The sequence below is a fragment of the Fukomys damarensis genome, unplaced genomic scaffold (genome assembly GCF_012274545.1).
Source record: "Fukomys damarensis isolate Sample0158 unplaced genomic scaffold, DMR_v1.0_HiC HiC_scaffold_9, whole genome shotgun sequence".
NCBI classification, from domain to species: domain Eukaryota; kingdom Metazoa; phylum Chordata; class Mammalia; order Rodentia; family Bathyergidae; genus Fukomys; species Fukomys damarensis.
In genome coordinates, this window is record NW_022900921.1 from 39,972,427 (window position 1) to 39,992,596 (window position 20,170).

General features: G+C 42.9%; 1 long non-coding RNA gene across 2 annotated transcripts in view; it reads left to right on the forward strand.

Moving 5' to 3' along the window:
• Positions 1 to 20,170, forward strand: part of LOC104872012 — a 179,467-nt gene that overhangs the window by 111,857 nt on the left and 47,440 nt on the right. For both annotated transcript variants that reach the window (XR_004516432.1, XR_004516431.1), the window contains exon 3: positions 18,797 to 18,975. This is a non-coding gene — a long non-coding RNA (uncharacterized LOC104872012). The remainder of the gene's footprint in view (positions 1 to 18,796; positions 18,976 to 20,170) is intronic.

A 20,170-nucleotide genomic window follows, 5' to 3' on the forward strand; every position in this document is an offset into this window, starting at 1 on the left:
GGGTGAAGGGAGGGCAGAGGTAAGGGGAAAAAATGAGAATCAAGACTTGCCATGTAGAGGTACATGATCCCAACAATGAATGTAACTGTACTGTATCCCTAAAATGTACCAATAAACTCAATAAAATTAAAAAAATATATATATATAAATATTCAAGCTTTTTAAAATTTCTCTTGGAACTAGGGATTTAGCTCAGTGGTGCCACCACCTGCCTCACAAGCATGAGGTCCTGAGTTCCATCCCCAGTACCAAAAAACAAACAAACAACAAAAATCTCTCTTGGTTACATTGTAATGTTCAATGTATATATCTTATTCTTCTTTCATCACATTTATCCAAAATATTTTCTATTTTGGGTGTTATTGTGAATAGTATATTTCAATTTTTAATATGTAGCTGTTCATTACAACTTTATACACATATAGTTTTGTACATTAGTGTGTGTCCTATATTTTTTTTCCAGTTCTGAGTGTGGAAACCAGGGCCTTGTGCTTGCTAGACAATCACTCAGCCCCTGAGCCATACCCTCAGCCCCTCTGTATCTTTGCTAAAGATACTTTTTATTTTTTTTAGTAGCTTTCTGTTGCCATAAGATTTTCTACAAAAACTCACGTGGCACCTTCATATAAAGGCAGTTTTATTTCTGCCATTCTATATCTCTTATTTCTATTTCTTGCATGTTACACTGGATAGTACTTTCTGCTCAAGGTTCACTAGAATTAGTGAGGGCTTTGTTTCTAGAAAGAAAATATCTAGTCTTTCACCTTAAGAATGATATGTTTGTAAATGGCCCTTATAGGGTTGGGGAAGTTCACATCTATTCTTAGGCTTTTTGGTGATTTGTTTTATTTTGTTTTTAGTATGGGAATTGAACTCAGGACCTTGCAGTTGTGAGGCAGGCATGGCACCACTGAGTTAAATCCCTGGCTCTTGTCTATTCTTAGTTTACTGAGACTTTACTTTAGGAACGTTTGTTAGATTTTATCAAAATGTTTTCACATCTATTAAGACTTCCCTTAACTTACTGATGCCATCATTTTACAAATTTGAGTAAAATATAGAACACTAACCTCTTTTTATTCATTGTCCTCCCTCTTTATAATTGTTTGAATATTTCCTCTGCATTTATTTAGGATCACATTAGACACTTACAATTTTTGCTTCAACTGTCAACAAAATTTGAAAAACTTGATGAGAGAAGAAATGTCTATTGTACTTAGCAATATTTTTGTTTATTGTGTTCTTTTTCCTTACTAATGTTCTAATATCACTTTTTATTTTTTCCTTTTTGTTTAGAAAATTCTTTTAGCAGCTCCTTTGCAGTGTGTCTGCTGCTGACAAATACTCTTAATTTTCCTTCTTCTGCAAAGTCGTGATTCCTCTTCCATTCCTGAAAGATATTTTCATGAGAAAAGATCTTCCAGCTGGATCTCAAATTCTGGGTTGGCTGTTCTTTCAGTTCTTTTCTTTCAGCATGTGAACATCTTCTAACTTCCATGGATTATAACAAAATTTTATTTTTTTTTCCCCTCTCTAATCACAAATTGTCATTTCTTTCTGCATTCAGGACTTTTGTTGTCTTTAGAAGTTGGACTGTGATGTATATTACTTTGGATTTCTTGCTATTATGTTTAGAGTTTTTAGAGTTTGCTTCTTAAATCTATATGGTAATGTCTTCTGTCAAATTTAGAAAAAAATTAAGGAAGTATTCTTCAAGTATTTTTCATTTCCATCTTCTTTGCCTCCTCTTCCAGAATCTTTATGCCACAGAAACGGGTTGTTGTTGTTGTTGTTGTTGTTATAGCCCCCCAGGTCGTTGAGGCTCTTATTTCATTTATTTATTTTTGTCCCTGCTGCTGTTCTAGGCTTGTTTCCAGTCTGTCTTCTCTCTGCTGTTCAGACTGGATATTCTCTCTTGTCCTGTTGTCCACTTCACAGATTTTTCTCCCTGTGTCCTCTCTCATCTGCCACTGAGCGTCTACACTGAAAGGTTCGTGTTTTTAATTTTGGTCACTGTATTTTTCAGTGTTAAGATTTCCATTTTCTTTCTTTCCTATGTTTTCATTTGTTTCAAGAGTGTTGTCATTGCTCTTTTGCGGGGCAGGGTACTAGGGATTGAACCCAAGGCTTTTGTGCTTAGCTACCTCCCCACCCCTTTCTATCTTTCATTTTGAAACAGGGTCTTGCCAGTGCTCTTTGAAGCATTTTTATGATGGTTTCTTGAAAACACTTGTCAGATAATGTCAATATCTCTGTCTTAGGATGTTAGAATTTACTGTCTTTTATTCATTCAGTTTGAGATCTTCCTGGTTTCTGGGATGATGAGTGATTCTTTTTGAAATCTTGGCATTTGGAGTAGAATGTTAAGAGACTCTGGATCTTATTTGAATCTTCTTTTTAAATTGGTTTCTCCTGACTCTGCTTCAGTGGTAAGATTGGGGAGGGGGTCCTGCCTCATTCTTGCCAGGGAGAAGTGGAAGGCTGGGACCCCCACGCAGAGTCTGCTGACCCTGAGGAAGAGACTTGCTGGGGGTGGAAGTCGACCCATGGAGGAACCTGCTACCACCTGGTGGGTCTCTGCTCAGTATTGTGGAACAGCACCCTGGTGAGGGCTGGGGTTGGTGGAGTGGTTTGAGTGCCTGGTCATAGCCGGGAGAGGCAGGAAGTGTGTAGCCTATGCGCCTGCCTCTGCTGATGGGCTACACTGCAGTACTTTCTGTGCTGTTTGGCTAGGTGGAACAGTTATTGCCTAAAACTTTTCTTTCTCAGTAGGCCCCCCCCTTTCTAGATTCTTTGGCCAGAGAAAGCAGGCTTTTGTTGGGGTTCTTTTAGTCTGCTCCCATTTGGAATTTCTGATTTCCCAGCTTCTTCAGCTCTTGCCTGGGATGTAGGAGATAAAAAGAAGCCAGGGGACAAGACATGGTGTTGCACACCTCTAATCCCAGTAACTGGAGAGGCTGAGGCAGGAGGATTATAAGTTTAAGCCCAGCCTGGGCAACTTACCCGGACCCTATCTCAAAATGAAGAGTAAGAGAGGTTGGGGATGTAGCTCAGGGTGAAGGCCCTTGGTTCAATCCTAGTACTGGAGAAGAAGAAGGAGGAGAAGGAAGAAGAGGAAGGGAAAGAGGGAGGGGAGGGGGAGGAGGGAAATAAAAGGAAGGAGGGGAAGGTGAAAAAAGAAGAGAGGGAGCCAGGCAAGTATGTCAGCCTGTCATCTCTCCTTCCAGAGTTGTGTTTTTTCCTATGCAATAGACTTGTTAGTGGTGCTTATCAGAAGGAGGAAGACAAGTATATCTATTCCAACTTTTTGAATGTGAAAGTGCTTGTCTCACTTTCCGGATACATTTCAAGGTAAAGGGTGTGATCAAAATATACAGTGAATGTTTAAATTTTAAAAATACAGTAAAAGATACATTGCCAATAATCCCCCTCAAAACACTGCCCCTTGCTTAAAACACACTTATCCCAACATTCTTGCCACATTCTGAACAGTTCTGGAAGTTCTCTCTCACATTTTGAACCTGTCCAGGATGTAGAGGCAGCCCCTGCATCACAACTAAAGTGCTTGAAATCGAACTCAAGGCTTTTCACTGAGCTACATTCCCCAGCCCTTTTTATTGTTTATTTTGAGGCAAGGTCTTACTAAGTTGCCCAGGCTAAACATGAATCTGCAATCCTCCTGCCTCAGCCTATCAGAATGGTTGGATGCCTATGCATGTGCTACCATTCTTGGTTTAAGTTTCAGTCTTTAAAGCTGCTTCACCTCTGGGAATCAATATGCAACCGAACATAATTTCCACAAGCACAAGCAGGAGTAAAGGAGTAAAGAAAGTTGTATTGCTCTCAGTAAGGAAGAAGAGTGCAGGGGATAATTCTCCTGAACAGAGAAAGCAAGGGACATTTGTTGGGAGAATTTGTACATATTCTGGAGGGAAGAGTTTACATCATCACACAGAGAGATGGCACATTACTGAGCACACGTGATTCAAAGGCAGCTTTTCCCCTCCCATCCAAGTACTAAGCAGGCCCGACCCTGCTTAGCTTCTGAGATCAGAAGAGTTTGGTGTGTTCAGGGTGACTAAAGGCAGATTTTTCTGCCGTTGACTAAAGGCAGATTTTTCATAGAAGGAATGTTCAAAAACAGTAGCCCGAGAAGCCTTTGGGTGGAGAATGTAGTATTATAAAGAGCAAAGTTTACTTCAGGCCACCTAAAAAAGGTAGGTCAGGACAACTTTGTGACTTTTCACAGGTTCTTTCTAAGCTTCTCTGGAGGGCCTTATCTGAAACTAAAGAACAAGTTTGAAGGGCCATTAATAGTCATTTCAAGGGGCAGAAACTGTTCCCTGCTAGCACAGGTGATGGTCCTTAAAAATACCTGGCCAGAAGCTAACAAATGTGCTACCGGGTTGACTTCCAAGTCACCTACGGAGGGAAGAGAAGACCTAAAGCAACAGGCCAAGACTGTGAGGTGATTTTTCAGTGCCCGTCAGCCCTGTCACACCCTGAGCTTCCCCAGCCCTTGCCGGCCCGCTCCTCTTTTTAGTTCTTCCCCACAGGAAATGGCAGTGGAGTTGGAGAGCTACATCCAGAGGATGGCTTCCTGGGGCCTGTGGTTTGTAAGTCTTTGAGCAAATCCTCACCTGATGTCAGAAGTCAGGGAAGAAGTGAAAGCTTAGTGCTGGGACATCCATCCTCTGTATGTCCTCTGAGTCTTATCACTTCTGTCACCACAGCCCAGCAGTGCTGTCTGTCACCTGCAAACATAGCCTGGGAGCTCTGATTCCCCAGCTTGTTCAGCTTGTGCCTGAGATGTAGGAGACAAAAAGAAGCCAGGGGCAAGTCATGGTGTTGCACACCTCTAATCCCAGTAATTTGGGAGACTGAGGCAGTAGGATTCCAAGTTTAAGCCCAAATTTTATTTTATTTCATTCTCACACAATCTTTAGTTCTCATTTTTAACAGAGGGGCACTGGAGACTTAGAAGAGTTGAGTAATTTGTCCAAGACTGGCGAAAGGCAGAATGCTAAACTAGGTCTGTCTGATCGTGATTCTCTTGTTTTTAACCACCATATTTACGGTTTGCTCAGTTTTGAACAGAGGAAAAGAATATCCTCTGTGGATCAGAGTTCTCAGAGGTCAGAATGAGGATTCTAGAATAAAGCTGTTCTGTGGCGGAAAAAAAAAGGACAGGAATGGACTGGCACCAATTTTGGGAGGTTCAGCTGACAAGGACAGACTTCCATGAAAAGGGAAAAACTGGGGTATGAAGGCAAGTGTTTGGATTCCAGAACTGAAAAAACCTGCATTTAAAACCAGATACAGCAATGAGTGCTGGGAGTTTGGGCAAGTTGTCAGAACCGTCTACACTTCCATTTCCAAATCTGTAAAATGATTAATAATGGTCTCTCCCTTGGGTTGTGGGTGGATACAATAAGACAATACCAGGTTCACAGTAAATGCTAAATAAGTGTGGCTACTGTTTCTATTTGTCATTGTTCGGGAAAGTGGGAGGCACCATGACACAGAAAGTTCACCCCAGTGGAAGACAACAATGCCTTTTGGAGCAGAGACAGCCCATAGTGGCCCAGTCTGCTGCCTTACCCAGGAGTGGCATAGCTCACAGGACCCAGCACCTGCAGGAGGGTATTTGCAGGAGTCTGGCTGGCTTCCTGCATAACAGGACTGAATGAGTTGTGGGTGATCGCAACCTGCAGAGCTTATTTGGAGCCATTGCTACAGTAGTGACTGTGCCTCCAACAAGGGAGGGGGAGGCAGTTTCCCTTGGCTCTCGGCCACTCCAGCTGTCTTCTTTGGGAACCTGTTTATCTGGACCAGAGGGAAGTGGGTGATTGAGAAAAGTGAACAGGACTACTGGGCTTTACACACAGTGACCTGCTAGCTCTGGTGCGCTTGCCCTAGACAGCAGGCTAGGGGCAGCGTCTTCCTGGGCTGCAGTGCCCTGCACACGTACGGCGCCAATGAGGGGCAGTTTGCAAACTTATTATAAACAGATTACATTTCATATCCTAATGTGGCTATTGGCTACCTGCCCATGAATTTTAGCCTCCAGGAAAGAAACAATTGTTCAAAGCAAGCATTCTGTGTTTTTACTTTCCATACATTACTGAGGGCTTCCTCTGGTTTCCCTTAACCCCAGTGCACGTTCTCTCTCTCTCGTCTTCCTTTCAGAAAACTCTCCCACATCTGTGCTTCAACAAAAATACTGCAAGCTGCTCTTCCTGCTTAGCCTTGCCCAACAGAATCCCTTCGCTCAGAGCCAAAGAAGAGGCTACAAAGCAAATGCCTCCCTTTCCTCTCAGGGCCTATAGCACTACGACACAGAACACTCAAGTCTAGCCTGATGGCATCTCTGCTGCCACTCTGGGCACCCAGGTGTTTGTTTTTTGCATAACAGACAGCTGCTTTCTCCTGACTTTTCCTTGTCCAAAAAGTCAGAGGAGTGGACTAATTCAACAGAGTTCCAGGAAGACCTGAAGAGGATGTGGGCAACTGTAGGGGGCGCTCTTGTTCACCTGGTGTTCATGGGTATTGGATGCACACATGTGCACACACACCCACACTTGTGCACACTCATGTGTATGCAAATGCATACACAAAACCCAGCACACACAAATGCGCAAGCAGGAATTGTTCTGGTTGTCTCACTCAGCACTTGTTAGCTCATCGATTAAAAAGCCCAGAAACCATGGCTGTCAGGTCTCTGCAGGAGGGACCAGCCCTGTGCTCAGACCTTTTGGGCACCTTCTTCATGTTGGGACCTCAGGACACACCAAGAGGGACACACAGAGAGTAACCTGCTAGATCCAGTGCAGATGCACAGAGCCTGTGCCCAGACAAGGGAACTCACTGGTAATATCTCCAGGCAGCAGGCCAGGCCCGAGAGCCAAGCTGCCACCTCCTTCAGAGTGACAGCGGGGAGCTGGCTCACCCAACCCCTCTGCTCTGCGAAGCCAGAAATGAGTCTGTCCTCCACTTGGCCCCTGATGGAGAAGCCAAAGCAGGAGTGCCAAGGCCGGCCCACTTGGGGTTTGGCACAAGGCAGTCACCCACAGCTGTTTGCTGATCCAAAAAGCAGGCGCAGGCCAGAAGCTGGAGTGCAGTGACACTGTGATAGGCACAAAGCCATAGTGCACTTGTGTCTCTGGCAGAGCCGTGGGGCCACAGTGGGCTCACCCTACCCCAGGGCTTGGCACCTATTTATTTTTAATTGGGATGGTGGAAATAAGGGCAAATTGTGAGGTTTTATATTAAACCTGCTCAGAGGAGAAGTAAAATGAGGTGACCTGGAGTTGTGAAAAGGGCTCTGGTCATAAACGCCTTCACCATCAATTAACACTTCTGAATTCCTGGGGCTGCCCAGTAACTGTAAGGCTTTGGTTATTTAAAATTTCACAACATCTTCTCTCTGCCTCTCCCCAAGAGGATCTGGAGAAGCTACAAGCTGTATTCCTGGCATGTACTTATGAAGGCAGTAAGTCGAAGCCTCCAGAGCTGGCCCTAGATGTGTGGTAGTGCTACCAGCGAATGTGGGCATGGCCCCACGGCCAGGACAGCTGAGGCCAGGCAGGACCTCCTCCACTCTCCCCACCCTGAACTCTGCAAGCAACGAATCTGGCCAGAGACAAAGTAGATGGCGTCAGACTGGGTACTCAGCCACCAGCCTGCTGCATCTGGCTGTCCCTTGGAAGAAAGAAGGACACAAGTTTTAGGTTTTAAATTTTAAAATGTGCTTTTAATACATAATCTTTGCACTCAGTCCTGTGTGTGTGTGTGTGTGTGTGTGTGTGTGTGTGTGTGTGTGTGGAGAAGGGTCTCTCTCCTCTTCCTGCCTCTGTCCCTTGGGCATCCTGTCTCCTGCCCCAAAAGCAACCTCCTCCACTGCCTGATTCCTTGGGTCCTGTGGGGTTCTTAGCACACACAGCTGGGGCACTTGATTCTGTTACACAAAGGGCAGCACACTGCACTGCTGTTTATTTAGCCAGTTGCAAACTGTGAGACATTCAGGTTGTGTTTAGTCTTCGGTGAATATGAGCGATGCTGATGCCGCCCAAATATCCTTCTGGTGCACACGGCTCACACCTGCATGTGGATATCTGTAAGTGAATTCACAGCAGCTGAATCCCCAACAGTAAGTGTGTCTGCAGTTTTGACAGAGATTGCCAAAGTGTCCTCCATTGCAGTCACACTATTTTACAAACCTCTAGGATACATAAGAATACCTGATTCCAACACATTTTGGCATAAGGCACATGAGCAAAATTCCCCAACTTGAAAGGTTAAAAATGGTAACTTGATACAGATTTCAACTGCATTTCTCTTTGAGTGAATGACTGGCCATCTCTTCAAATGCTTAAGGGCCATGATGAAACAATCGCCACATATTTTATATTAAGAATATTTGCACCTTGTCTGAGATATTTATTTAAAATAGTTTTTTCTTCCAATTTGGCATTTGTCTTTTGTGTTTGCTTATGGCACATCTGGCTATGCAAACAAACTTGATTTTGTTTCTATTGTTTGTTTGTTTTTATTTTGACACAGGATCTAGCTATCCATTTTAGGCTGGCTTGAACTTGTGGTGATCCTCCTGAGATCTCTGGAGTGTCGGTGTTACTGATGTGTGCTTAAAAACTTGTTTTGTTTTTTTTTTTCATTGAGTTTATTGGTACTGTTTAGGTATAAAATACAGTTACATTTATCATTGGGATCTTGTACCTTTACATAACATATCTTGGTTTTTATTTTTCTCCTTTCCCCTGACCTCCCTTCATCCCCTCCACCCTTCCCTATTTACAGAGACTTTGTTTCCATTTTTTTCCTTTTCTCATATTTTTTTCTTTTCTCTTCTTTCCTTTCCCCTACCTTTCCCAATTCCCATACTCTTTTAGCACTTTTCTTCCTATTTCACATTATCAGTTATACAATTTGAACCTTATCTATGCTTTTAGTTTTTCACACCAAGGAAATTATTTGGTATATACACATTTAAAAACTTGATTTTTTTAAAATGTCATTTTCATCAAGCTTTCCCTTTTTGGTTTTGTATGTCATATTTATATATACAAAAATATTCTTCACTTTGAAAAAAATGTTTTCTTTTAGTATTTTTATGGCTTCCTTTTCTTTTACATTTAAATATTTAATATAGGACTGCATCTGGCTCTTACAATACGCAGTTTGTTTGTTTGTTTTGTTTTTCTTTTTTTGGTACCGGGGATCGAACTCAGATCCTTGTGTTTGCAAGGCAGGCAGCAGAACCACTGAGTTAAATCCCTGGTCCAGACAATATGCAGTTTGGACTCAACCTTTTTTTTTCCAGAGAGCAGCCCCGTTGCTTCCATATTATTACTAAATGCTCCATTTGTCCCCACTGATTTGAAATGTCGCCTCTGTCCTCTCATAGAGTGTGACCTGTGCTTGGTTCTCCTGTAGGCTCCTATTCTGGGTAATAGCAATGCTTTAAATGAATGATGCATCTTGCTATGTAGGCTCAGAATCCCTGACCAGGAAACACCCCAAATGATCTTCTTGTCTATGGTCTAACATGCTACCTTAGTCACTTTCTTAGTCACTATACCTGATACCCACACTTAAAAGGAGAAGTTTATTTTGGCTCACATTTCAGTCCATTGTCGGCTGGCTCCAAGGCAGGACAGCCTAGCACCGGCACACAATGGGGAGTAGCTACTCTTGCCATGGCCCACAGGAAGCAGAGGGTCAAGGAAAGAGTGGGGCAGGAGGACAGAACCTTCCAGGACCAGACCCACCATTCTCCGCCTTCCTACCAGCAAGTCACCTACAATGGCCTCAAAATTCCATTACTTTCTGAAGGTCCTGCCTGTGATCTCATGAAACTTTAGAGGGACATTTAGATATAAACCCTAACACAGAGAAAAATGCTTCTTTCTCACTTAGAAAACATGACTTTTTCTGTTTGCTGAACTTACTGATCTATCTCACTTGAACCTCCCTCCACTCACCCCACCAAGTCACTTACATGCAGGTCCTGGTGAAAATGCTATTCACCTTGTATAAAGAGTGTAGAGATTTCAGCTGGGGGGAAAACAACCTAAGTCAGAAGTGGGGAAGAAGGAAGGGAGAGAGAGAAAGCCCAAATCCCATGCAGATCGGATGTTGTCTTCAGGAGCCCGGGAAGTGGTCAGGTCTGTGCCTGCTCTTGGGTAGGCAGAGTTGCCCATCAAAAGCTGAGTCTCCCTGAGTGTCCCAATGTGGCCCCCAGTCCCTCTAGACACTATTTTTCTGCTGAGAGGCAGGTGATGAACTATTGTGGGGGACAAAATCAAGATGCTCTCTGACCTGGCATGGGCAGATAGGTGTCACAGCCCAAGGAGCCCTGTTTCAGCCAGGCCACACATAACCATTTCCTCCAGCTGTTGAGGGTCATAGGAGGCGTCCAGCAGTCTGATTGTCATTCTCAACATGCTTATTGTCATTCTCAACACATGCTAGAAGAGTTTTTGCTTTGGGGGAGACCTTCCTTGGTATCAATACCATTTTCCAAATACTTATATTTTGTCTTTTTAAAAATCACTTGTAAGCCCATCACTAGAGATAACTACTATAAAGAAACCAAAATGTGAACTATTTTTCCATGTATGAAAAGTTTTCCATGTATTTTCCTTCATAATACTGAGATTGCAGCATCTATAGCACTTTGCATTAGGAAATAATCTTTTACAATCTGCATTTTACAGTGTACTTATTGTCTAAATGCATCATGGTTTATTTAACCATCCTTGATGGCCTGCTTCTAGCTACATAAAAAAAATCCTTTCAAGTGTCACCCTTAGGTTGAAGTAAGCCTAGCCTAGCCTTCTGAAGCACTGTGGCCCGGAATGATGATTATCTTCTGTTCATGGCAAGGACATGAATGGTGCAGAAAGCTGACTAAAACATCAGTAATTGAAGATACACACTCAGAGACCAGGGAGAATCCCCACCCACACTGCTGTCCCTGTCCCTGGGCCCTTGTGTACATTACCTTCTTAGCCATCACTATGGTTTGGATGAGGCCCAAAGCATGATGGCTAGAAACTCCAGCCTCCAGGGACCATGTTAAGGTGTGGACCCTTCAAAAGGTGGGGCCTAATGGAGGTGTCGCATCCCAGAGCTCTGTCCTTATGAACGGATTCCTGTTTTCTCATGAGAGTGAGTCCAGTCTCATGGGACTGGATCAGTTCCCACAAAAATGGGTTGCTACAGTGAGTCTGGCCTCTTCCCTTGAAGACCTCTTGTGCCTTCTTGAAGAGCCAAGCAGATGCCAATGCCACACTCTTGAGTTTCAGAGCTGTGAACTAAATGAGTCGCTTTACTTTATAAAGTTCTCAGACTCAGATGTAGTGTTATCATAACACAAAATAAACTAAAAGCCATTCTGAAAGAGAAATATTAGCTTACTATTTTTACTTGGATTTCTTGGGTTGTATGTGTTTTAGTATCTTTCTATTTCTTATAGATTATTTGAATTTATTTATGATCATTATGTCTTTTGCCCATTTTTTCTGTTCATTTTGTCCTATGTATATACTCCATATTGTATGTATATATAATATGTATGACTCGGTCATATATATCCCTCAGGTGTTTTTTGTTTTGTTTTTTGCCTTTTAACTTTTTCTGGTGATTTGGGAGTCAGAAATTTTGGATTTTTTTATGCCTACCAATGTTTTTCTCTGTAACTATTCCTATTATTTTTATGCTTAGGAAATGTTTATTCCCCCCAAGTACAGATAAGTGTTCATTCATACTTTAGCTGTGCAATGTGTTCAGTTTTGTATTCAATTCCTTACCCTATCTAGAAGTTATTGTTAACTTCCCTTTCAAAAGGTTCATTCAGAAGTATTGAATAAGCTTATGTGTGGCTATATCGGTTACCAGTTGTATTATTCCTGTTACCTCGATGTGTTCCTGTCTCCTTACTCAATTACCAGGTGTGTCATATCTGGTCTGTGGATGCAACTCTGTGAGGATCACACCCGGTAAATATTATACATCCACCAATGCAAACCAAAGCCACATGGGCTTTTAGCATTCACATCCCATTATTGAATGACATTAAACCCAAGGGAATTAAAATCACCAGATTTTCCTTGGTTCTTGTGCATAGATACAACTTTTAGAGAGAACATCTCTCCCTAAGTCTAATTTGTCTAACTTTCATTAACATTTCCACATAGCTGTATCTATCAATTAGTTAATATTTGGTGTTTGGCTTTTCATCTTACAGCATAATTCCCTTTTATATTCCCAAATGTTAAAAACAAAACAAAACCAAAAACTTCACTGATTGCTACTTCTCAGTCCTTTGAGCTGTCTTCTACTCCAGAGGCCTATGGTTCCTTATATGTTAGTATTGGATGTTTGGGTTCTTCCTGAGTCTTGTTTTCACATAATCAACTGCCCAAATAGCCATGCTCTGCCTGGCATGTTTTCTATGCTGCATTTTTAAGTTATTACTGTTTTTCTTGACTTCTATTCCAACTGAATCTTTATTGATATTGTTGTTGGGGCCTCCTAGTCTACTTCTTAAGTGGGTTTGAATCTTTTGTGATCTGGTGATTCGCTGCATTTATTGTCATTCTCAGCTTGTAATTATTCTTGAATTTGGCACACGTGCCTTTTGAATCTTTCAAATCTTTGAAAACCAAGTCTGCAGGTAAGGAGACTGAAGTTCCAGTTGATGGAGTCACAGGACTGTAATGGTCAGCTGAGGTGGGGATCTGGGTCTTGTGTCTCAAAAGTCAGGGCACTGGGCAGAGATGGCAGTACCTAACAATGTCCACAGCACCAGCCTCACGCCCAGCACTGCCCTGTGTGGATCACAAACTGCAGCTCACTCAACAGTAACAGTGGACTAACTGTTCTGATTCCTGCCCTACCAAAAGTGTCAAAGGACGTCTCCAAGTCCACCTTCAAGGACACCGCTAGGCTAGGCTAGGTGGAAGAGCAAGGCCCTTGGCATGGATCTAGAAACCCTCTTCAAAAAACTTCAATCATTCCTCCCTCTCAAAAGCAAGGATATTCTCAAACACTTTATCCACTACTTTGCTGAAATTATTTGGAGTGTTCAGTGTTTGCCAGAGTCACCTGTTTAACTGTGGTTGCTTTGGTGTGTGGCATCCATGCTGCACCTTGTGTTCTTTCCAAAATGTTTTCAATCTATGTGGTTTTTATGGCTAAGAATTCCAGAATATTCCCATAGGGACATCCATCGAGCAATCTACCATCTTTACAGATTTTGAGAATGGACCACTTGCGGAGGAGAGGGCTTCCCAGAGGATGCTTTCCCAGAGTCTGCAGGCTCCTCTGAGGGCTTTCCTTGTTTCCCTGAGCTGGTGACTTGAACTCACTGCAAGTACCTGAGCATAGTCTTCTCACCATCGGGAGTTCTCTGTTTTTGATAAACATTTCTTTTAACTAAAAAGAGTAAAGCTAAATTGCCATTGCATGGCCCTGGCTCCTTTTTATCAGGTATCTACATTTTAACACTTTTCTCCCTGTGAAGCCCTCTCCCTTTCTTTGTCTACTCTTTGGAGAGCTTGAAAACCCTTCTGCTGCTGAGGCCTCGTCTGTAAACTGTATTCACTCTGGGCCTTCACTTCTGGTTGTGGGTCTCACAGGTTCCGCCTCCTCTTGTGTGTTCCCCTGGTTCTGTATCTCCTTTGCATATTTGGGGGATGCATTTCTATAACTCAAGGATCATGAATGCACAGCCACATTGTTGTCCCTAAGTATTTTCTCTCTTTTTCTCCCTCACAGAAATTATTATTCAGGGTTATCAAGTATTATGTAAGCAGAACTTGCTGTTCCCCCCACTCCAAAATCTCTTGTCTCACTTAGGATCTACGTACATGTGCCAACTCCCTAGCTTCCATCCTCCAGGAACTGTTTCCACAAATCAATTTTTGGTATGTTAATACCATCTAACTCCTGGAGATGTTATGGGAATTGAGGAAAAGTGCTTAGTTGTGTTTAATATTGATATTATAATCTACCTATTATTGCAAAGCTTTGTGGTTATGTGTGCTGGAAAAGCAACTCAAACTGGTTTAAACACAAAAAAAAGAATCTTCTGTTCAGAGAGTTTCCAAGGACTCCTATCAAGTGGAATCCAAAGGTCTAATTGACTCTAGGCACTGCTGGGTTCAGACCTATACTGTTGTCCCCAGGACTTAGGACTACATCTCTTCACATGGCAGTGCGAAATTGGTGGCAGCCACAGCCCCAGCAAGGCATGGTGAGGAGAAGGACCTCGCATGTGGACCTGACTCCTAACTCTGAGAACTGGTGCCATGCTAAACTCTGAATTCGTTTGGCAGATGGGCTTTTCCAACAACAAAAGGATCTATGCCTTCCTGACTGAGTGGCATTGCTAACACCCACAAGACACCTGCAACTTTTTTCCAGCAAGACAGACCCCACCAGAATCTGGACTCTAGCTCATAAGTCCAGCCTCTTACTCTCTCATTCACCTTGGCCTGGACATTCCTGACTTTGACTCCTGCTTCTGACATCCAATGGACTCCTTCATGTGCTCTGCCCAGCTTGGTCCTGACAGCTAGTAATTAACTGGCCTTATCTTTACCCTTCAACTTCCACCTGCCACCCAGATGGGTTATCTACACCTGGCAACTGACCTTGGAGTCACCCTCAACTCTGCCCAGCTGGCCTGCTGTACTAGACTTTACATCTGCTTGCTGTTTCTCTGAAAGGAACTCTTGGACTTGTCTGATCACTCACTGAGGTGATCTTTATCATACAGTGCCCGGCATGGCTTCTTCATGGAAGAAGCCTGGAATCTACCACCTTGACATCCTTTGCCAGCATTACTTCTACCACTGGGCACAGTCTTCACAGAATGGCAGGTCTCAGTGGAATCTCTTCATGGAAGCAGAAAGGTGTCCTCAGTATTGTCCACAATATCTGCCCCCCCGCCCCACTCCATAGCTGTCCTGAGCTGAGCTGAGCTGAGCTGAACTGAGCAACTTGGGAATCAGCAACAATGGCTCCACTTCCCATGGGGCTCTTGACATTGGAGGGCTCCTGTCCTGGGCTGAACCTGGTTCTCTAGCTGAGACCCCAGGAGCACCTCCATGGCTTCCAGCATGTCCCCCTCTGAGCTAGAGTCAGCAAGTGTGGTTTCTTCTGCTTTCAAGAACCTTAGCTGATACTCTTGGGCCATGCTGCATCCTTTCTGACTTTCTGGATTTATTTGGGCTCTTTCCATTCCTCCCTCTGAAGTTGCCGTTGAAAGTCTCTCTGGTCACTCTGGCTGGTCTCCTGCAGCACACTCTTCTCAGATGTTGGCCCATACATCCTGCTTCCTGCCAGGACCCCACTGCTCTGGAGTGGATCTGGGCTGCAGTCCAGGAGACAAAATTCCCGGCTTTGACACCATCCACATGCCCAGATGTTCCCTTATTAGACTTCCTCTCTCTCTTCTTTTCCAGAGTCACAAACTGTCAAGTGAAAGAAGGAATGAAAACACCACCTGTAACACCAATTCCTTCCATTTCCTCCCCAAAACTTCAAAGTAAATAGAAATACAGTGGATTAAGACTCAAAGACCCATAGGCTGGCAGCCCTGGAGGAAGTCTTGGAAACCATAGCAGGCCCTTGCTCACGGTCTGGCTGTGGTTGGCTGGGCTGTCACAGTGAGGCACAGGAGAAAAGTGCTGTGAGTGACTCTCCATGTCCCTATGGATGTCAGGTGAGAAAGTGACAGCGCTATGAGTTGCACCTCTTCCTCTCCACCACCAACCTGCTCTGCATTTTAGACTGAAGTAGATATACATCAAGTTGTTTAAAGCCATACAGGAAGCCAGAGCAGATTTGGAGAGAGAATCCGGATTGTCAATGACAATGACTTGTCTTATGCATTGGAATTCTGTCTCATGTGAGGTCATGCAAGTCCACTCACCCACTGAATGCCTGCCTCCCCTACTGCGAGGACCATTTCATATCAGCACTCTGTGTATGACAGTGGGGCCTGGAGGACTTTTGGAGCCATGGTTCCACTGCCCTACAAGGAGAGGGTGGTATGTGGTTGGCCAAAAGCTTCAGAGCTTGGAGTCTCATCCCCTAGTCTGGACTTTTTGACAGGATACAGTTAGGAAAAAAAATTAGAAACAGTGGCCTCCAACAGGACATACTCCATTTGATCCCAAGTGGGGATAAAACAAATAGAATGAATGTCCTCCAAATGCTGAAAGTTGCCACCCTGAGGCAAGAAGTCGGGTCAAGACCACAGGTGGCATGGCTCATTGAGCTGGCTACAGAAAGATGAGCCTAAAGTGTCTTCACCCTTCTCATGGAAGTCAGCTCCTTACTTTAAAACCCACGCTATTTGACCCTGAAGACTGGGCAGAGCCTCACAGTTAGAAGTTGCAGCAGGAAGAATCCTGCTGTGGGTGAGAACCCACAAGGGGCCAACCTAGCACCAGGGCTCAGTGAACATAAGAGCACCATCCAGGGAGTGTTTTCCCATAACTTATGGGCCCCAAGGACGGCTGCCTCTTGGGGAGGGTGTTCATAGGGATGGGGTCTGTTTCCAGGATCTGTCTCGGTGATGGGACGAAGTCCTGTTTTATTAAAAGCCCAGTGCTGGCAGGAAGAGTGTTCTGCCTGCCCAGTGGGCAGGGACCCAATATCGCTGTGGGCAATTCCAAGCCAGGACTGGGAGCTAACATCAAACAGGGAAAGAGCCTGACTGGATTTTAGCTGATGTAGCAGTACTCTTTATTTCTTTCTTTTCTCTTTTTAAAAACGGTTCTCTTGCCTGGTTCTAGCATGTGCATTTTATGTGTGCAGGCATGCGTGTGGCACTCTGTACTCCAGCCGGTTCACCGGAGATGAGCCCTACTCCCCGACTCCCCAGGGCCTCTCCGCCTGTCCCTTACTCCCTACACCCCCAGCCTGCCCTGCCCCCACCCCTGGACAGGAAGAGCAGAGAGAGGCCCAGACTGTGGCTTGGGGTTATTTACAGGGGCCGAGGGGGAGGGCAGGGAAACTGACTGCCTTGTTTAACTTCTGAGTTTCGAAACTCCACCAAACTCATCTGTTTCCAAGGAAGCCTCCATTTGTAGGTTTCCAAAAATAAAAGGAGTTTGACTTCAAAAGAAACTAGAGGAAAAACTGGGGGGTTTTTTTGTTAGCCAATTAATTTATTCTTATTTTCTAACATTAGGTTTGTTGATGGTAGGCAACAGTAGTCACCTTTTTCATATTTTGCTTTCTTCCTCTTTTGCCTTATCATTTAAGAGGGAAAACAATATTTTCAGAGACTGATAGAATATGTTCCTGGCTCCATTCATGTCACGTCTGTCTGGGGAATTGGGATTTTGTGTCAACTTTTATAATCACATTTTCTGCTGAGGTTATAGATGACTGTGAGTTTCCCATTCATGTTGTGAACTGAAGGCACTCACAATGCTTCCACTTTTATTCAAAAAATTAAGATTAAAATTAAAAATTAAAAATGCCTTAATACTGATTTTAAAAATAATTATGAAATCAATAAAATGTTTTAATACGAGTTAGTTCAACATGATTTATTTAGTTCCTTAATAAATTTGGAGTCAAACAGCTCCCATATCAAGTAGAGTATGTTAATTTATTAGCCTCTTTTTTACCCTGCACTCAAACAATAAACTTTTCATGTGAAGCCAGAAAATGGTATATGTTTTTAAACAAAATAAATTTTTAAAGATATAGTTAATGGAGATAAAGGGATTTGAGGATGGAAAAAGAAATCCATAAAATGTATCTGAAAATGTGTTACTTTACATTTGAACATATATTTTTATATTATTAATATAATATTTTTATATTATTAGTGCATCATATGAATCACTGTATGTACTGATGTAAGCCAAAATCTTGTAAACCAACAGCTTTTGTTATACGTCTTAGTATTTATATGCTTATTTTATGGAAGTCTTTAATGGGCAGAGGTAACATAGAGCAAAAAAAGAGTGACATAAGTCATGTTAAATCCAGTTTACTTTTTCCTAAACCTTATCTTTAAGGTAAAGGTAACAAAAAAAAGTTGAATTTTTAGGGGGTTCTACTATCTGGTCACCAGAGAAAACCAGAAGGTATTTTTGTGGTGAAGGAAAGGGTATAAAAGGCAGCTTTTTTTTTTTTTTTTTTTTTTTTTTTGTTAAGGAGGGGCAGGGCTTTCTATCAGTTGGCACAGCCTGTCCTGTCTGGTATATCTTTGCTAGTTAATTTAAAACATTAGCTCCAAGTTTTTAATATAGCACTTGCCCGAGAGTCACTGGGCTGAAAGCCCATCCTGTCTGTGTCAGGCAAGGGTCCAAGACAGAAACAAGGAGAACACAGCCATCAGAAGTCTTTATTAGTGTAGCTAAACATTTGAAATTAAGGAACCTACCGCCTCTGTCTAGAGAAACGTAGTTGTAGCCTTTTGTCCCCACAGGAAGGCCTCATTCAGGACACTGGGCAAGGCATGGAAAGAGCTCACAGGAAACACACATACTAACGTGACTGGTCAACTTGCAGTCTAGGAGAGAAGTGATAATCTGTTTAGGTTTTCAAAAGTAATTCAATATCCTGTTGACTAAATCCAGAGCAGGCTCAGAGAAATGCAACCAGGGATTAGTGCAATTGACCTCTTGTAAGAAAGCAAAGAGTATAGCTTGGATCATAGAAAGCACCTTTGATTGCATTCTTTGTGCTCTCTGGAAAATCACCCAGGAAAGAAAAACATGTCTGAAACATTATTTTTAAACAGCGCTCTGCTGACTTCTGGTGCCAGAACAAGATGAAGCAGACACTTTTCCCCACTCCACTCCTCTAAACACAACTGAATACCCTGGAAACTCTTCAAGAAACAATGATAAGAGCCCTAAAAGCTGTAAGAAAAGAAGGTGGACTGGCAAGAACCCTCATGAGTTGAGAAATAGCAGCCAGGTGAGTTCCCTGGGTTTTCTTTTTATCTCCCATGTGTGCCGGGCTGGGCTCAGGAGAAGTCTACAACCAACAGACGCAGACAAAAACATCCCCACAAGGATCCTGTTCTTTCTGGCCAAAGGGAACCCAAAAGGAGACCTGTGAGGTCCACTGTGTTAACTTCTCATCACTGTAATAAAATACATAAGGATGACAGGTTAAAGGAGGAAAGATTTATTTTGGCTCACAGTTTCAGAGGCTTCAGTCCGTGGCTTTATTGCTTTTAGGGCTGTGACAAGGCAGAAACATCATGGTAGGAGAGTGTGGTGGAGGAAAGCTCTGCTCCTCATGACAGCCAGGAAGCAGAGAGGCAGAACCTGAAAAGAAGGGGCCAGGGACAAAATATATACTTCAAGGGCACACCCTTGGTGACCTGCTTCATCTAATTAGTTCCCTCCCTACTAAGCCCATTCAGCTAGTGAATTTATCAGTGGATTAATCCACTTAATGAGCCTTTAGAACCAATCACTTCCCAAAGCCTGTCTGCTGGCAACCAAGCCTTGTACACAGTGCATCTCGTGGGGGATACTTTAGATCTCATTAAGAACACCTTTATTACTTAGGATTTCCTTTGCCATGATTTCAGTTACCTGTGTTAGCTGTGGTCTAAAAATATTAAATAGAAAATTCTAGAAATAAACAATTTATAAATTTTAAACTGTGCACTGCTCTGAGTAATGTGATAACTTCTCTCGCTGCCCTGCCCAGGATGTGACTCATCCTTATGTCCAGCATATCCAGACTGTATAAGCTACCTGCTTGTCAATCATTTAGTCACCATTAGATCAACTCTCGTGGTATCACATTGTTAGTATTCGAGTAACCTCTATTTTATTTAATGAGTAGTGACTTTGGTAATTTTACTATAGTGTTTGTTGTATTTTTTTTCTATTTTATTATGTGACCTTTGTCAATCTCTTACTTGTCTAATTTATAAATCAAATTGTATCACAGTTATATATGTATAGAAAAAAAATATGGTGTATACAGGGTTTGTACCTAACTATGGTTTTAGGCAGCAACTGCCCTGGAAATCTTGGAATGTATTCCCCATGGATAAGGGGAGACTATCATATGGTAGAATGGGAAATGAAGATCTAGAGAAGTAATTTGCTCCAGAGACACAGCTTTAAAGCAAAAAAAAAAAAAAAAAAAA